The following is a 16,046-nucleotide window of genomic DNA, read 5'->3' as shown; positions in this document are numbered from 1 at the left end:
TTTAATGGCTATATATTGTCCAGTGGACATACCATAATTTAATCATTCTGCAAATACACCCTAAAAAATAATTCTAGATTATACATCTTTTGTTCTCTCTGTATTTAAAAATATGCCTTTGACCAGTTCCTAGATGGCTGCTACATGAAGGAATATGAATACTTTTCAAGGCTCTTGATACATATGGCCAATGTAACGTAATAGTGTGACATTTTCCCCACGTCCTCCTAAGTACTAGATAACTGTAACTTTTTAGTCTAAATGCAGGCCTTTATTAAATTGATAAGGGAGAAAAATGTAACATTTTAAATACAAAAGTAAATACTCATTGTAAAAAAAAATGAAACAAAGCAAAAACATGTGAAATAAAAAATCAGTCTCTCCTGTTTTTCCCTCAATAGTCACAAAAATCTAGACCTTTTTCTGTTTTTATTCAGAACACAGACATCAATGTTTTGGGTTTTTACCTTACAAAAAAAGTGGAATTAAACTTGTTTTGACTTAACAATATATTCCAGGCATCCATCCAAGCTATGTCAATGCATACAAACCTACCTCTTTTTTTTAAAAGCTACAATAACATTCCATAGTACACAGATACCAAAATTTATTTGTGGTTATCTTCCATTTTTTATTATAAATGATGCTACAACAGACTTTGCTCATACTAACTTGTGTTCTCTTGTGGGAATATTACAGATTCCTTGAGGAGTATCTGCTAGATCAAAGCATGTTTTTTAAAAATTTTTATAGGCTCTGCCAAATTGTTATTTGAAACAGTAGATCCAATTTTGTGTTCCCAAAAATGTATTAGGTGCCTTTTTCTCCACACCCTTCACTATCTTAATTTTTGCATGATAGCCCCCACTGAAAAAATCTAGTTGTTTTAATTTTCATTTCCCTAATCAGAAGTGACATTGAATCCCTCCTCACTGCTTTGACTCTCACATCTTTCTGAGAACTACTCCTATTCTCCATTTCTTAATTGTGTCAATTCTGTTATTCTTTACCTCTTTATACATGTTACAAACTTTTTTCCCAATCTATCATCTTGTAATGTCTTTTGTCACAAAGAAATGTCAACTTTGATAATGATCAAATTTATCACTCCTTTCCTTATGATTTTGGGTCTTGGTCTTTCCTAAATGGTCTACAAAAAAATCGTATTTGCCAACATAATATATCCTCCAACACATTTCCCTTTATTTTCTTCTAATACCTTTACAGTTGTTTTTGTTTTTGAGTTAGTTCTTTGAGCCAAATAAAATTCATTTTGAATTTGGGGAAGTAAAATCTTTCCTCCCAAATAGTCATTTATCCCTACACAGTATACTGAACAATTAATTCTCAACTGTATCAAAATACCAACTTTATTCAACCCTAAATTCCTATACATAAATGGGTCTGTTACTGGATTCTACTTTGTTCCATGTAGCAATTTGTCTATCCTTGTGTTCACCATTTGTATTAGTACAGCATTACAGTATGTCTTAATATCTGGTATTATCCTCTATCACTACTTTTCCATTGGAAAAATTTCTTGGCCATTCTAGCACATTTCCTCCTCCAGATGAATTTTAGAAGCAATTAACGAAGTGCCCAAAAATAATTCTCACTGGGATTTTATGTGAACTACATTAAAATTACAGTTTAATTTGCAGAATATTTCAATGTTTACAATGATGCTTTCCCCTCTAATAACATGTAATATCTGTCCATTTATTTAGGTTAGCTTTCAAATTGTTCAGGTAAAGGTTTTTCTTCATAAAGCTTTTCTGCATTTGTTTCATTTTTAAACATCTTCGAGTTCTGTTGCTCTTGGGAATCAAATCTAAATTTTCTGGAGGAGTAATTACAAACTATTTGATTATTAGCTACAGTACACATCTTTCCACATGTTTAACAAATTATACTTCTATCCAGTGAACTGTCTGTCCACATCCTGTAACTTGTGTGGACTTTTCTTATTTTCCTCACTGACCTGAGTTCCTTACATGTTGAAGATATTAAGCCTTCACTTACGTTTGTCACAAATATTTTCCTACTTTGTGGTTTGGCTTCTAATCTTAGGGTTTTGTTTTTCCTCTCTTCTTAAAGAAATTTTAAATTTTTCTGTAGTCTAATACACTGATTTTGAAACTAATAACAGATCCGAGTACCCGAGAAGTGCCAGGACCTAGACCTCTTTCCCTCACAACACCTGCACAGCAGGTATTACTTTCCTCACTTAGAAGATTCTAGTTCAGGTCTATCTGATTGCAAAGTCTTTGCCCACCTCAACACACAAAACCCTCTCTTCCAGATGTTTAATATCTACTTCCACATTTTCTTTATGATTTAGGGGGCATTCATGCTGATTTATCATTTACTATATTCCCATACATATTTTTGGGGTGCTGATTAGGCTCCAGAGACCTGTACAGATATTTTAAAGCCAGCATGACACTGTTTTGAATGGGGTTCTATAACACGTTTAGTATCAGACAGGATTTGTCCCACCTCATTTCTCATAATTCTGTCCAGTTCATCCCAAAATGGATAGCTCTATAATGTTTAAACATCATATCCAGGAACATGGCCTGTTTTCTCATTTAAGACATTCTTTCTTATCTTTCAGGATAGTTTATGGTGTCCTCCATGCAGAATGCACTTGACTCGATAAAGCTGTACTTAACAAGTTTTATGTTTTTTTGCATTGTGATCAGAGCCTGTTTTTTGGTTGGTTTTTTCTTTTCCATTTTAGTTTCTGCCAGGTTATTTTTGATGTTCAGAAAGCTATGAATTTTATATATGCATTGTGTACCCAGTCACTTCCTCAATTTTTCTTTGTATAATAGTTTTTGTTGTTGTTATTCTCATTTTTGTAGCCAATAGCATCTACATATACTTCCCTTCGTCTCATTTTGGATCCTTACCTCACTCTTATCTCATATTATTACTGCTTTAATAAAACTTACAAAAACCATGTTAAATAACTCCCCAGTTTTTAATTTGACTCTGATAACTTTCTGTTAAGTATAGTGTGGATAATTAGCTTAATATTTCTGTAGGCACAAAGAAGTGCCTACTTTTTAAAAATAAGAAACAAGGATTTTTTTCTAATCAAATATCTATTTTGTCCATAGTTTAGGTGGCAGTTTGAATTCAATGTGAACTCCAAGGGAAAGATCACCTCTCTTCCAGACAGACTTCTGAAATGGCCTACCTAGTCTCCCCCACTTTCACTCCCCCCACACCACACCCCCACATTCTGCATGCAGCAGCTGGAGTGGCTTTTTAAAATGCAAATATGATTATGTCATTCCCCTGCTTCAAACCCAACCCTTGCAATGGTTTCCCATTTCACTCAGAATGAAATAAAACATCCTTAACCTGCCCTACAAGACCCTACATGATCTGGCCCCCTGCCTAGCCACACTTCCCTCTCACCCACCAGAATCTATCCACAAGTCATTCTTTCAGTTCCTGGAATGGGCGAAGCTCTCTCCCCCTTTAGGGCCTTCCCACATGCCATTCCCCTGCCTGGAAAATTATCCCCCATCACTCTACGCTAACGCCTACTCACCCTTCAGATCTCAGCTCAAATCTTATTTTTGCACACACACACACACACACACACAAAGTCTTTCCCAGGCCACCTTTTCACAATCTAAAATTTGCTCCTCTTTTTATACTCTCTCGTAACTGGTACTACTTAACTTTCCTAACAGATGCCGTTTGTGATTATATGTGCTGATGCAGGATTGTTTCATTTGGGGTTCCCTCCACCCCCACAGATTATAACCTCTAGGAGAACAGGGACAAATTGATTATGCTGGCCACACCACAAGCATTCATATATATTTGAATGAAATAAAAATACCTAAAAAACCCTTAATTGTATCTCTTACGTCTTAAAACAATACCCATCATATCATTCAATCAATATTTAAACTGTTAAAACTCTTTTTGATACTGCCTACAAATTCAATAAGAATACACTTTACCCCAAGGACATAACAGCTAACCTGAATCTGACGCTGCCACAGGAAAATACATATATAAATTATATCACTAGGAAATGTTTAAATATGAGAGTTTTGTTTTATGTAGCATTCATTTTGCTGATACTTTATTCACAATCAACTAATTTATAGGTCTTATTTTTTAAAGCACTAGGAAAAACGTGCTTTGTCAAATACTCTTTGACTTAAGTCTAATGTATTAACAGTACTTGATAAAAATTATAGCAAAATCACAAACTAAAAAGCCTTCAAAGTTGGTGATCTCTATTATTCTGTAACAGGCACACCTGGTCAAAAAAGTATGAATTACATTGCAAATAAAAAGTCCTTTTGGATCACAAAAGCTAGTAAGATCAACATTTATATACTACTTTACATTCTGCAAAAACACTTTCACATATGTCATATCGCTGAACTCTGTGGAGTAGACAGAGCAGGTATTATCCGCATTTATGGGAAAGAAAACTGAGGCTTAGAGTGATTGTCCTCCTCAAGGTCAAAGGACTGGAAAGTACTAGCATCATAATTACATTGGGGGAGGGGTAGAGGTCCCACATGTAAATTTCCTAACCAAAGAGAACTTCCATCCTAAAGGCCTGTGTCTGTAATTAGTGTAGATTTATGCTCCCTTCACTGAAATTTCATTTCACCAGAGAACCACCACCGAAAGAGCTGCTTTAAATATAAAGTTAAAATTTAAATTGCCACCAATCTGGGAAATAAACTATGGTATACCCCAACTATGGAACATGATGCAGCAGTTCTTCAAAACGAGTTAAAGCATTACATGCTGAAACCGAAAAGTAAGAGTACACTAGCACTTGTTAAAACAAAGATAATAAAAGTACACACACGGGGAAAACATTTTAAAAGATCTAGAAAAATACACATGGAACATACAATAGTTATCATCTCTGGAGACAGGGGTTGGTAGAGAAAGACTTCAGCCATGTCTGCGATGTTTTAATTCTTACAAAGAAAATATATTACTTTACCTATTTAAAACTAATTTTTAAAAATTTAAATTAACCTGCGGTTTGAACAAAAAGGTCATTTTTCTGCTCTAAAAGCTGTGCATCTATAAAGGATGTCGGGGCCTCTCTAAAAGACAAGACAAAATATATCAACAAAAAACGGTTCAACCCTGTTAAAACAATAAACCATCTAAGTGTCACAAAACGTTCCTCTAAATAAGCAGTGACTTACATTATTTTTTAATACCTCGTCTCCTTTGTTGCAGTAAGACAGCCAGTAAACAAACTAGCCCCTGGAAGAGTACAGAGCAGGCTCCTCCTAGAGAGATTTAGTCGTTAGAGTTCGGCAAGGAAGGTTTCACAAAGGAGCCGAGTTCTGAGGGAAATGAGAGGTGACTTGGCAGAGAGATGCGGGAAGATTAATCCAGATGGGAAAATGTCTGGGAGGTGGGTAAACTGAGTTAATCGGAAGCGGGGGACAGTAAGCAAACCGAAGTCAAGTCCTGAAAGAGGAGAGGATTCCTCTGCATGTGGGAGCTGAGAGGGAGCTCGGCTGCGCGGCCATCCAGTTTACCTGGGTGCGACTCCGGCCCTTGCTGTGGTCAAACAATGGAGGCGTCCAGCGGCAGCGGCGTTCTGCGCTGGGTGCGCGAAACGTTCCTCATCACCTGAGAAGGATGCTCGGCGGGCTCTGCTGGGACGCAGGGCGCTCTAAAAAACACAACATCACACCATGCAGCCGGGCTTCTCCGCGGCGCAGCCCGGCTCCCTGCTCCCACGGCGCGGCCATTACCGCCTCTCCGGGGACCCGCCTGGAAAAGCTCCAAGGCGCGGCTTCACGGGCTTCTGAAGCGGCTTCGCTCCCCCTTCGCTCGGCTCCAACAACAATGGAGCCCGGCTCGGGAGTCCGGCTCCCGCGGGGCCTCCGCCCGGCCTCGCCCCTGCCGCTGCCCATCCCTCGCCGCGCACCCGGCAGCCATCTGCGACCCCCGCGCCCCGCTCCCGGCGCTGCGGGCCCACGCCGGCCGGCCGAGGCCCGAGGCCAGGCTGCCCTCCGTGGGGCCTTGCCCGGTGGCCGCCGGGCAGCCCGGCTGCTGGGGCCCGCTCTGACCTTTCCCACCGACGCCCAGGGGCCGGCCCCGGCTCGAGGCCCATCCTAAGTGATGGGCTGTTTTTCTTTTCTTTAACCCACTCATCCTCCTTCCAACCCCGAGCCCGCTCCCCTTTCGCCCCCGCCCCCGCCTCGTTCCCGAAAAGAAATAGAGAGACTGCAGCCCGGCCGCCCGACAACTCACTCCAAGTGAGGGGTTGAAGCGCCCCAGGCCGCGGGCTCCGCGCACCCACCCTCCCTCTCCTCAAGGGACACCTCACAGGTGCGCCTCCCAGCCGCGCGCGCGCGCTCCGCACACCCAGACGCCTCCGGGGGACAGCGCGCGTGCGCACGCACGGGGCCGACGAGCCCCGGGGGAGCGGGGGCCGCACGCATGCGCGCCGTCAGGCCCTCGCCCCGGCACTCCCCCCCACCGCTCCCGCCCCCGTCGGCCGCCCGCGCGCGCCCTCCCCCCAATCCCAGGCTGGTCCCGGGTACCCGCCCCCCTCGCCAACCCCCAGCCCTGCGCGCGCGCTCCCGCGCGCCCTCTTGCTCCTCCTTCCCCGCCCCACCCGGGCCCGCGTTACCCTGGGCAACCGCAGTGCGGCCGCACCTGAGCTCTGCGCCTGCGTCCCACCGGCCAGACCCCCCCCCTTCCCCTTGGTCAGGTCCCGTGCCCCGCCACAGCTGGGCGGGGGGGGGCATCGCCCCTCAGCGAAGCGAGTATCGAGCGGCCTCCCCCGCCCTGCCCCGCAGACAGACCCGCCGCCGCCGCGCCGGCGCCTCAGCCGTCTGCCCTGTCCCCGCGGCCTGGCCTCGCCGCCCCGGCCCCCGCTCCCAGCGTGCACCGCGGCGAGCGCTCGGGTGGGAGCCGGCGAGATGCGTTCGGCGGGCGGCGCCCACTGACCTCCCTCGGCCGCCCGGCCGGGGCAGGGCCGGAGCCGGGAGCCAGCCCCGCCCGCCGCCCCGCCCATGGGCCGCCAGCCCCCGCAGCCGCCCGCCCGGAGGACCGCGCCGAGGGGGGGAGCCGCCTGAAGGACCGCGACGGCCGCGCCCGCAGGTGAGGCGGGGCCCGAGGTGTGACCGAGTCCAGCCCCGCTCACCTGGCCGTACCCCAGGGGAGGCTCTGCGGGCGCCGTGGGGGGGCGGGGGCACCTGTCGGGACCCGAATTTATTTAGGTTGTTTTAAAAGCCCTTGCTGCAGGGGGAGGGGGTCCTCGCGTCTCACCCCCAGGGCTCGGCGGTGGGGAAGGGTGTCCCCTTACGGAAACAACGGGGCGGGGGGGGGCACGAAAAGATGGAAAGGAGGGCAAAAGTGAGGCGCAGCGACCCCACGCCGGCTGCCTGCCCGGTTTTCCAGCCGGTTATGGGGAGGGGGATGCCGTTGCCAGGGCTCCAGTCCAGGTTGCGGACCGTCTGCACCGCGCACCCAAGCCAATCCGATGGGGCAGGAGCGGCCAGCTCAGGGGCTGCTCCGACCAGCCCCGGGGTGAGATGGCAGGGTGAGGGATCCGCATTGCAGGTGCACCTGGAGCGCCCGAGGGCCTGGCCCTGCTTTGTCTGGGATGCTGTGGGGGAGGCGGCCGTCTGAATCCACATCGCCTTTTTAAATGCGTTTTACCATCCTCTGGACGTTAGAGACCCTCCCTGATAACTTGCCTTGTCGCCTGTCTCGATAACCCTTTACGTAAGTACTCTACCCTACAGCCCTTTTCTGAAGCTTTGATGTAGGCTTTAGATGACCCTAAATAACGATTTGCTTGTAATTCATGAAATTGGGCATAATGCAAATATGCAGTAGAGCTCTAGGCTTGACTACAGAGCTGCGGTCTACTACAGTGAGTTACTCCAGTTTATCTAACTTACGTTTTCGTGCTGACCTGTATTGTTTAAATTCAAGCTTTGATATTTAGCAGTATGATCTATTCCAATAATTGAAAATGAGGTCACCTAAGAGGAAATATAGCCGTGCTCCGAAATTTAGGTTGCGGTAATAGGTCTTATTACAAAATACAAGCTCCAAGGCTGTAGCGCTTTAATACATTACGCATTTTCAGAAACCTACCTGTAGGAGTGTTAAAGCTAGAATTGCTGGGTCTTTTTAAATAAGATTTTTAAGTTTGAGATTTATATAAAGAGCACTGTTGTTTTATTAAATGATTTTTTTTGCACTGTCAATTTGTCTGCATTTTCTTCCCATTGAATTGTAAGGAAAAAGATACTAACATTTAAAGTGACTTTTATCTCCAAAGATGTTTTAAATGTATGCATTTCTTTTGACTAAATGTTTATCTTATGTGAAATATTTTTGGGAAAAGGTTTTAAGGCTTGTGATATATATGTGTTCACCTATACACGTGTATATATGTGTATGTATTTACATATACACACTACTGAAAAACCTTAAAATAGTTTTTATTGTTTCTCTGCATCATCTTATAATTACTCAGTAAATTTAGGTTACGTTATTTAAAATCCAAAATACAAAACAATTACTTGTGTGTATCAGATTTTTACTGTGGTACATGTAAGTACATCAATCTAACAGGTTTCTCGGAAAATATTCTTTTTTTAAGTGAATCCTTTTGCTTTCAATGGAAGATCACTTAGGTTCTTAACTCTTTCATCTGTGATTCACTGGATAAATTCATTTTAATATCATCACTTAATTGGCAGAGAGCATTTGCAACAATACTGACGTTAACATTGATGCTTTTAAGAAATACTTATAAATCATTTTCTCAAAAAAATCATTTTCTCATATTTCTAACAAGAAAAGACATGGGGCTTTTTCTTCAGTCTTGAACAAAGTCAGCCATAAAAAGTTCCTGATCCATAGTGGGCACACATGTTTATTAACTAAGATTAATTATATCTACTGGATTGGATATCCTTAAAGGTCAGCGACTAGGTTCCTCTCTGTGCTTCCCATGTTTGACTCAGGTTGACATTCCAGGCTAGTTAAGTAGGTGCTATAGCTTAATGACACTAATTTTCATTTCTCCAGCTTTGATGTTTAAACCTGCAGAAAGGTTTGGGCAGAGAAGTGAATGTGTTCTAATTGTCTTCAGATATTTAAGGTTTGTCATGTAGCAAAGGGAATGTATGTATTTAGGGTAATTCCCAAGTACAGAAGAGGCCAAGTAGTATTTATAGGAAGACAGATTTCACTTTGACATAAAAGCAAAAGTTTCTTACGATTAGAACCTCCAGCAGTGGAAAGAAGGGGCTGCTCCTTCCCCCACAGTTTCCAGATAAGCCCGTTCCCCAACAGGGCAGGAATCTACTAGGAGAAATCACACTGGGTGTGTGAGAGTCCTTCTGAGATGGGGTGTCTAGGGATTTCAGTGGCAGTGGATTGAAGGGCTTTGTGGCTTTTTTTTTTTTTAAATGCTGGCTTCATAGCTACAGCTGTGGGCATAAGGACTCACCAGAATGTGCCTGAACCCTTGGAAGATATTTGTACCAGGGTGGAGGCCAGCCTGGTAACAGGGGTGATTTTAATCCTACTTTGCTCTTGTATGGGGTTTTACAGGTAATAAAGCACTCTCACAATCAAAAGACTTTTAAAAGACTCTCTTTAATTATACGTGATTTGTATTTCTCTCTTTGGCTTTTATTTTCTACAATGAACAATTAAGAGGAAAATTACCCATTTTTATGAAGGCAAGCAGAAGAGTTTTGTTTGTTTTTTTTAAGCTCTTTTTAAAAATGGGATGATGTCAGTCATTGTTTTCAGAGTCAGCAGATTGTGAAGGTGAATAGATTTTCATCTTATCTGAAATTATTTTTTTAGAAGATACTGATTAAGGGCTGATTCTTGTGCTTGCGCTGCATTTTAGTTTCTGTTTATTTCATTACTCAAACATGACTCAAATTTCACAGCAAAAAAAAAAAATCCAGTCATATCCACCTACAGTAAGTTGCATTGGACATTCTTCCAGTTTGTGTTGTTTTTAAATATATGTTGGCAGCTGAAGGTAAAACACAGCTGAGAGAAATACAATTACAACGTGCTGAAAAGATTGAGTGAATTGGAGCTTTGTGTCTGAAGTAGAAGAAGATTTGTCCTATTTGTGCTAAGCCAATCCTGGGAATGATAATTTATCAACAATAGTGCTGATGATCTGTCCATAATAAGAAAGATTAGGAGGCTGTTGACTGTACATCACGATACATGTTTTAAATGGGTTTGTGGTGTTAGGACTCTGTGGCCAAGGAGCAGGGCAGAGCTTCTTGTGAATACCGGAGTACCCAAACGAACGTCCTCTGCACAAGGATTTAAGTGGAGCATAATGGTAACGGGCCAATTGAGTTAAAACGGCATCTGATCCCTCCAACTGTGGAAGAAGTTAGAGGGAAAACCATCCTGAATTAATGTATATGTGTGCTTAATCTTTCAAAAACCCTTTTAGTTCCTCTCCTGTTCTTTATTTAAAAAAAAAACATCTTATTTATTTGACAGAGAGAGACACAGTGAGAGAAGGAACACAAGCAGGGGGAGTGGGAGAGGGAGAAGCAGGCTTCCCACTGAGCAGGGAGCCCAATGCGGGGCTCGATCCCAGGACCCTGGGATCATGACCTGAGCCAAAGGCAGACGCTTAACGACTGAGCCACCCAGGTGCGCCCCCTCTCTTCTGTTCTTTAGCAGATGAGTTTGTCTCATGCTTTTTGTGCCGGTTTATCCACAAGCTGAATTTGGGTATGATCGTTTAAATAAGACAAAGACCCAAACTTTAAACACGGAATACATCATTTATTTATACTTTATGCATGAAGGGAAAAGAGAAGAATATCAAGTTCTTCTGGCCAGCCAAAAAATAAAGCCTTACGAGTACCTAGTACTTTAAAAAAAAAAAAAAATCGGAGAGGCTACTTTAAATATTATGACCAAGTCAACAAATTATCAAGTAAGGTACCCAGTTAGAAAGCAGCCTTTTTAGAGGTCAAAGGTTGCCTTTTAGAGCTCCTCACCAGAATCTCTGAGGCTGTCACACAGCTGTCTAAAAACCTCTTTGTTAACTAGAGAATAGGAGTTTGTGTATTTTATGCAGGTTCCACACTGGAGAGCAGAGTAAGTTATACATCTTTGTGATTATCCCCAGTTTACCATTTTATCAGAAATAACTTTATGAAGCAAGGAAAGTCTGCTTCTCTGTAGCTATAAAGGAAGAGGGAATGTGTTTTCTCCTTTTATCAAGATTCTTTCTACTAGCCAAATTCTCAACACTGGGCAGTGGAATTCCTTTGGTTAGCACCAAACAAAAGAGCAAGCCTGAAATCTTAAAGCTGACAGTAAAGGAGAGAAAAAAAAACAGAAGAGCACTTTTAATAAATGGAATTTGAGGCATATAGTACTCTGCGGCTACAGTTTCTCTCTTTGTTGCCTCCTTGGTGACACTCAAGATGTGAAATTTAGACCTGCATAAGATCCACTACTTTTGCTGATCAGTTTTCCTTCCCAACTTATTTCTAAATGCACCCTATGCCCGTTTTATTTACTATAGGTAAGGGGGTTTATGAGGCATCCTTTTAAGCCCAATTTCTTATATAAAATTGCTTAAGCATTGCTGCTACATACAAATTATAATTCTCTGTATTATTACAATTCTGTTTTTCTTGGAAGTTGCACATTTCACCTAGCAGTGCATGGCATTATACTCTGAAAGGGCTATTTGTTATGTTGGAGAGGATTCGTAAAAATACTCGTTCTCCAAGTTACAGTTCCATCACTGTGTAGCAGAATAATCCAGGACTGCCATATTTTTCTGTTGGCTTCTTACCTAGCGTTCTCAGGATGAACAAGTGTAGGTGGTTAGGCTCATGTCATACCCCGAACCGTGAAGAAGACTCTCTTAATCCTCCACTGTTAAACCTGTCAACCCAAGTGAAAGGCACTGGTGTTATTTCTCTTCCAGTGGCTTGTGGCATGTGGGAGCAGATCCAGTTTTGTTTTGTTTTAAGATTTATTCATTTGAGAGAGAGAGAGAGTACGAGCATGAGTAGGGGAAAGGGCAGAGGAAGAGAATCTTCAAGCAGACTCTCCACTGAGCGTGGAGCTCAACTCAGGGCTCGATCCCACGACCCATGAGATCATGACCTGAACCAAAACCAAGAGCTGGAGGCTTAAGCAACTAAGCCACCCAGGTGCCCCCAGATTCAGTTTTTAGAAATATTTCTTTTGCACATTGGTAAGAAAGATGGAGAAAGGTTGGTTGGTTGTTCACTTTTATGTTCCCATAGACAAATATATAACAGGGGTTATTAGGTAGGGTCTATTCAAGGAGGGATCAGTCTTTGTCTTCAGCAATGAATCATCTTTATGTTTTGGTTCAGTCCCGGTGTCCAGACCAGAAAGTTTAGCCAGTGAAGTACTTGCTCACTGACCTGCCCTATTGCACTGCCCCAGGGGAGAGGGGAACACAGTCTTGTTTGATAGGGAGAAATGATATGTAATCCTCCCTCAGCCCCTGTGATGGGTTTCAAGTGAAGAATTCATTCCCATCAAGAAAGTGGTCAAGTCAGTTTTTGACAGAGGTTTATCAGTATAGTGAAGCTGTGGTATTAGGACCTGGTTCGGAGATGAGCAAAGCCAAACCTTCTTGTTGAGGGCGAAGGCTGGTGGTTTGTTTGTTTGGTTTTTTTTTTTTTTTTTTTTTTTTTTTAAGGAGGAGACAAAATAAAAGTCTAAGTTGGAGCAAGTAAGCCAGAGGTGAGGCCTTTTTGGGGACAGGTCAGTTGAGTGCTCTCTGTTGGAGGTGTTCTCTGGTCTCATCCATGGTTGTAGGATGGAACGCGGAGCAATTTGGACTGATCATTGGCTCATTCTAGAACACTGCACTGAATTCTACCCGTCAGCAGGCTGTAGAGTAGAGTGCCTTTCAAAGGAAATTTGGGACACCACCAAGACCTTCATGTGCAGGTTATCATCCCATGTCGGAAGCTCAGACAGGAAGCAGATTACCCGTCGCTGGGCCTTGGGGGAACACTGAAGGCAGTGAGAAGTTGTTCAAATGGCTGAGTCAGTGTCTTCCTACCAGAGCTGCCATGAGTTCCTGGCACATTAGGACCAGTAACCCCGCAGAACTGCAAGTCCCTATGGGAAAGTTGAAATGATACTCTGGACTGATGAACCCCGATGTGAACCCGGTCACCCAGGCTTCCTGCACCTGCACTTGAAGCACGTGGACACCCCTTATCAATACTTCCCACTGGAAGAACCCAGCTTCATCCAGACCACTAACGTTGTGCCACTGGAGCATAATCAGAAGTCTTGGGAACCTACTCAGTTTTTTAGGTGAAGGTCCCAGATTTTTGTTTGTTACAACTGTTGTGTTCATAACCCATAGGTAGGACATCTATCTAGCCACTTCAGTCCAATTTCTGTAAAATCCTGCTAGATTATTTCTCTCAATTTCATCTTGATAATTCACTACCTCTTCTGATTCTGGGTGATACAGTGAAGGCCTTGGTGAGTGTGTAGAGCATTAGAGCTCTATTTACAATCTGACCTGTGAATTGTGGTTTCCTGTTATAGATAGATACACTTAATGTGCCAAATCTGGACATAGACTATTTCAGAAGTCCTTTTGACCGTCATTATGACAGCCTTTGTATGTGGGTAGCTTCTACATCTGTTGAAATTGCTAAGACGTTCACATTAAAACCATTTTCCTCATTTGAATAAAGCTAATTTGAATATGTGTTTACAAATGCCACCCCCCTAAAGAGATAGATAAGCTACTCTCTTTGTCTTTATGGTTCTTCTCTCCCACTCTCTCTACGCCCACAATGTGAGCCTGACAAATAGGACAGCTCATATAATACTGTTGAGCTACAGTGGAAAATTTGGAGCATACAATTCATGTCTAATTATCCCTAGCATCCTTTTCCATGTGTGTACCAGGCTGTGGAGCAAGAAGAGGAAACTAAGTCCTTTGGAGCTACCAAGGAGCTGTCTGGGGCATGGTCTGGTTGCAAGGACTCCCTGCCAGACTCCAGAGGCCCTTTACTGCAGGGGCCTGGTCTGGGACAGGGACAGCATAGGGAAGAGCTTCCAGAAGGAACTGGTCTGTCTGAAAATGATGAGTGCTGATAGATAGCAGTGACCACATTATTCACCAAAAGAAAAATAGTTGTAAAACAGCCCCCAATATAGGGTAACATAAGCACCATTAGAAATGAGTTCCTCGGGGCACCTGGGTAGCTCAGTCATTAAGCGTCTGCCTTCAGCTCAGGTCATAATCCCAGGGTCCTGGGATCGAGCCCTGCATCGGGCTCCCTGCTCCGCGGGAAACCTGCTTCTCCCTCTCCCACTCTCCCTGCTTGTGTTCCCTCTCTCACTGTCTTTCTCTGTCAAATAAATAAATAAAATCTTTAAAAAAAGAAAAAAGAAATGAGTTCCTCCCCAAATGAGGAGGACTCACTGTTTTTGCAACTGTCCATAGTCAGAATGAGAGTCAGAAAAAAAGAGTGAGAAAGACCAGCGGGATTACGTTTTCCAGTGAGGACAATACATTTTGTCTTCTGGACGGACTGCAGAGGCAAAGATGGATAAAGATTCTCCTTTGCTGAGAACAGTTTGCATGAGAGACTAATTTTCTTGTCTGCAGCTGTTAATCTTTTCTCCCCAATCATACACAAATTTTTATTGATTTACTTTAATATACCTGATTCACACACAGTCATTCCAAACAGTTCATCTAAATAATATAGAGAGACTTAAAATTGTGGATTTTAAATGTTGTCAGATATATCAGATGTCCATAATAACATCAATTGATTTTACCATCTTTATTTGAGCTGTAAGAACAGTGCTCAAAATAGGGCACCTGGGTAGTTCAGTCAGTTGGGTGTCCAACTCTTGGTTTTGGCTCAGGTCATCATCTCAGGGTTGTGGGTCAGGGCCTGCGTCCAGCTCTGTGCTCAGTGGGGAATCTGCTTGAGATTCTCTCCCTCTGCCCACCCCCCTCCACCCTTCTGAAATAAATAAACCTTAAAAAAAAAAATAGCAGATGACCACGGGGGTTGTGAGGAGATAAGGTATGGTTTTTCCCATTTGAATTTTAGTTTCTTTACATGTCTCTAGGTAAATATAGATTATTAACTAATTACCTCAGTGCTCTTCTAGTCCAAAAGGAATTAGGGATTTTAGAAAATATAGACAATTTACATTAAAGAATAATGCAATTGTTGACTAAGAATTTGTCAGAGAAATATGGTATTTTAAAACATTACTCAGCTAATGGAAGTGGAGTAATTTTTTTAAGATTTTATTTATTTGAGGAAGAGAACATGAGAGAGAGCAGAGAGCACAAGTGGGGGCGGGGAGAGGGGCAGAGGGAGAAGCAGACTCCCCGCTAAGCAAGGAGCCCGATGTAGGACTCAATTCCAGGACCCTGGGATCATGATCTGAGCCAAAGGCAGAAGCTTAACCGACTGAACACCCACGTGCCCCAGAAGTGGAGTACCTTTATAAGTTAGCATAATAGGTAATATTGTCTAAGATTTTTAAAAAAATAAATTATACTAGTTTAAGTTGTAGTTATCAGTTGCACACTCACATTTAGATTTACCGACTCTTAAATGATCATGTGGATAACCATGAGCTTATCAGTAAGGCAAGTGTAAGGGATTTATGAAGTACAATTTAATTTAGCCTTTGTGGAAAAATCCTACTTTTCTGTATGAATTAGTATTTGTAGGGTTGTCTGTTCCTCCCCACTCTAGCGTGTTGGCTCTATGACAGCAGGATTTGTATCTGTTTTATTCATTGGTGTATTCCAATGTCCTTCCTGGTACCTGGCTCAGAGGTACTCAGAGAGAGGTGCTTGCTTTATTGAAAGAATGAAGTGTGATACTTTATATGCCCCCACCGAGAAAAATAGGAGCTTCTTTTCATACCCAAATTCACAAAAAAGTGTGTGAGAGGATTTGCCTCAAGAGTACTAAGGGCACTTGAATAATTTAATTCTGTTA

General features: G+C 42.9%; 2 protein-coding genes across 13 annotated transcripts in view; one reads left to right on the top strand and one right to left on the bottom strand.

The window, feature by feature from the left end:
* The window catches only part of ZNF664 (zinc finger protein 664), a 138,435-nt gene extending 131,437 nt beyond the window's left edge, over positions 1-6,998 (bottom strand). For 3 of the 9 annotated variants that reach the window (XM_073881280.1, XM_073881278.1, XM_025889593.2), the window contains exons 1-2: positions 6,274-6,433; positions 5,553-5,689 (exon numbers count right to left, since the gene is read on the bottom strand). The gene's annotated coding sequence lies outside the window, so the exon portion shown is untranslated. The other 6 variants (XR_012374901.1, XR_012374899.1, XR_012374900.1 and 3 more) reach the window with 6 other exon arrangements.
* CCDC92 (coiled-coil domain containing 92) overlaps positions 6,964-16,046 on the top strand; it is a 30,737-nt gene continuing 21,654 nt past the window's right edge. Inside the window, exon 1 of one of the 4 annotated variants that reach the window (XM_073881274.1) lies at positions 6,964-7,128. The gene's annotated coding sequence lies outside the window, so the exon portion shown is untranslated. Of the gene's footprint in view, positions 7,129-7,622; positions 7,756-16,046 lie in introns of those variants that run through there. The other 3 variants (XM_025889588.2, XM_073881275.1, XM_073881276.1) reach the window with 3 other exon arrangements.

Source organism: Callorhinus ursinus, unplaced genomic scaffold (genome assembly GCF_003265705.2).
Source record: "Callorhinus ursinus isolate GAN/ISIS: 27379988/994484 unplaced genomic scaffold, GSC_fseal_2.0 scaffold41, whole genome shotgun sequence".
Classification (NCBI taxonomy): Eukaryota; Metazoa; Chordata; class Mammalia; order Carnivora; family Otariidae; genus Callorhinus; species Callorhinus ursinus.
This window is presented reverse-complemented; position numbering and strand designations above follow the sequence as displayed.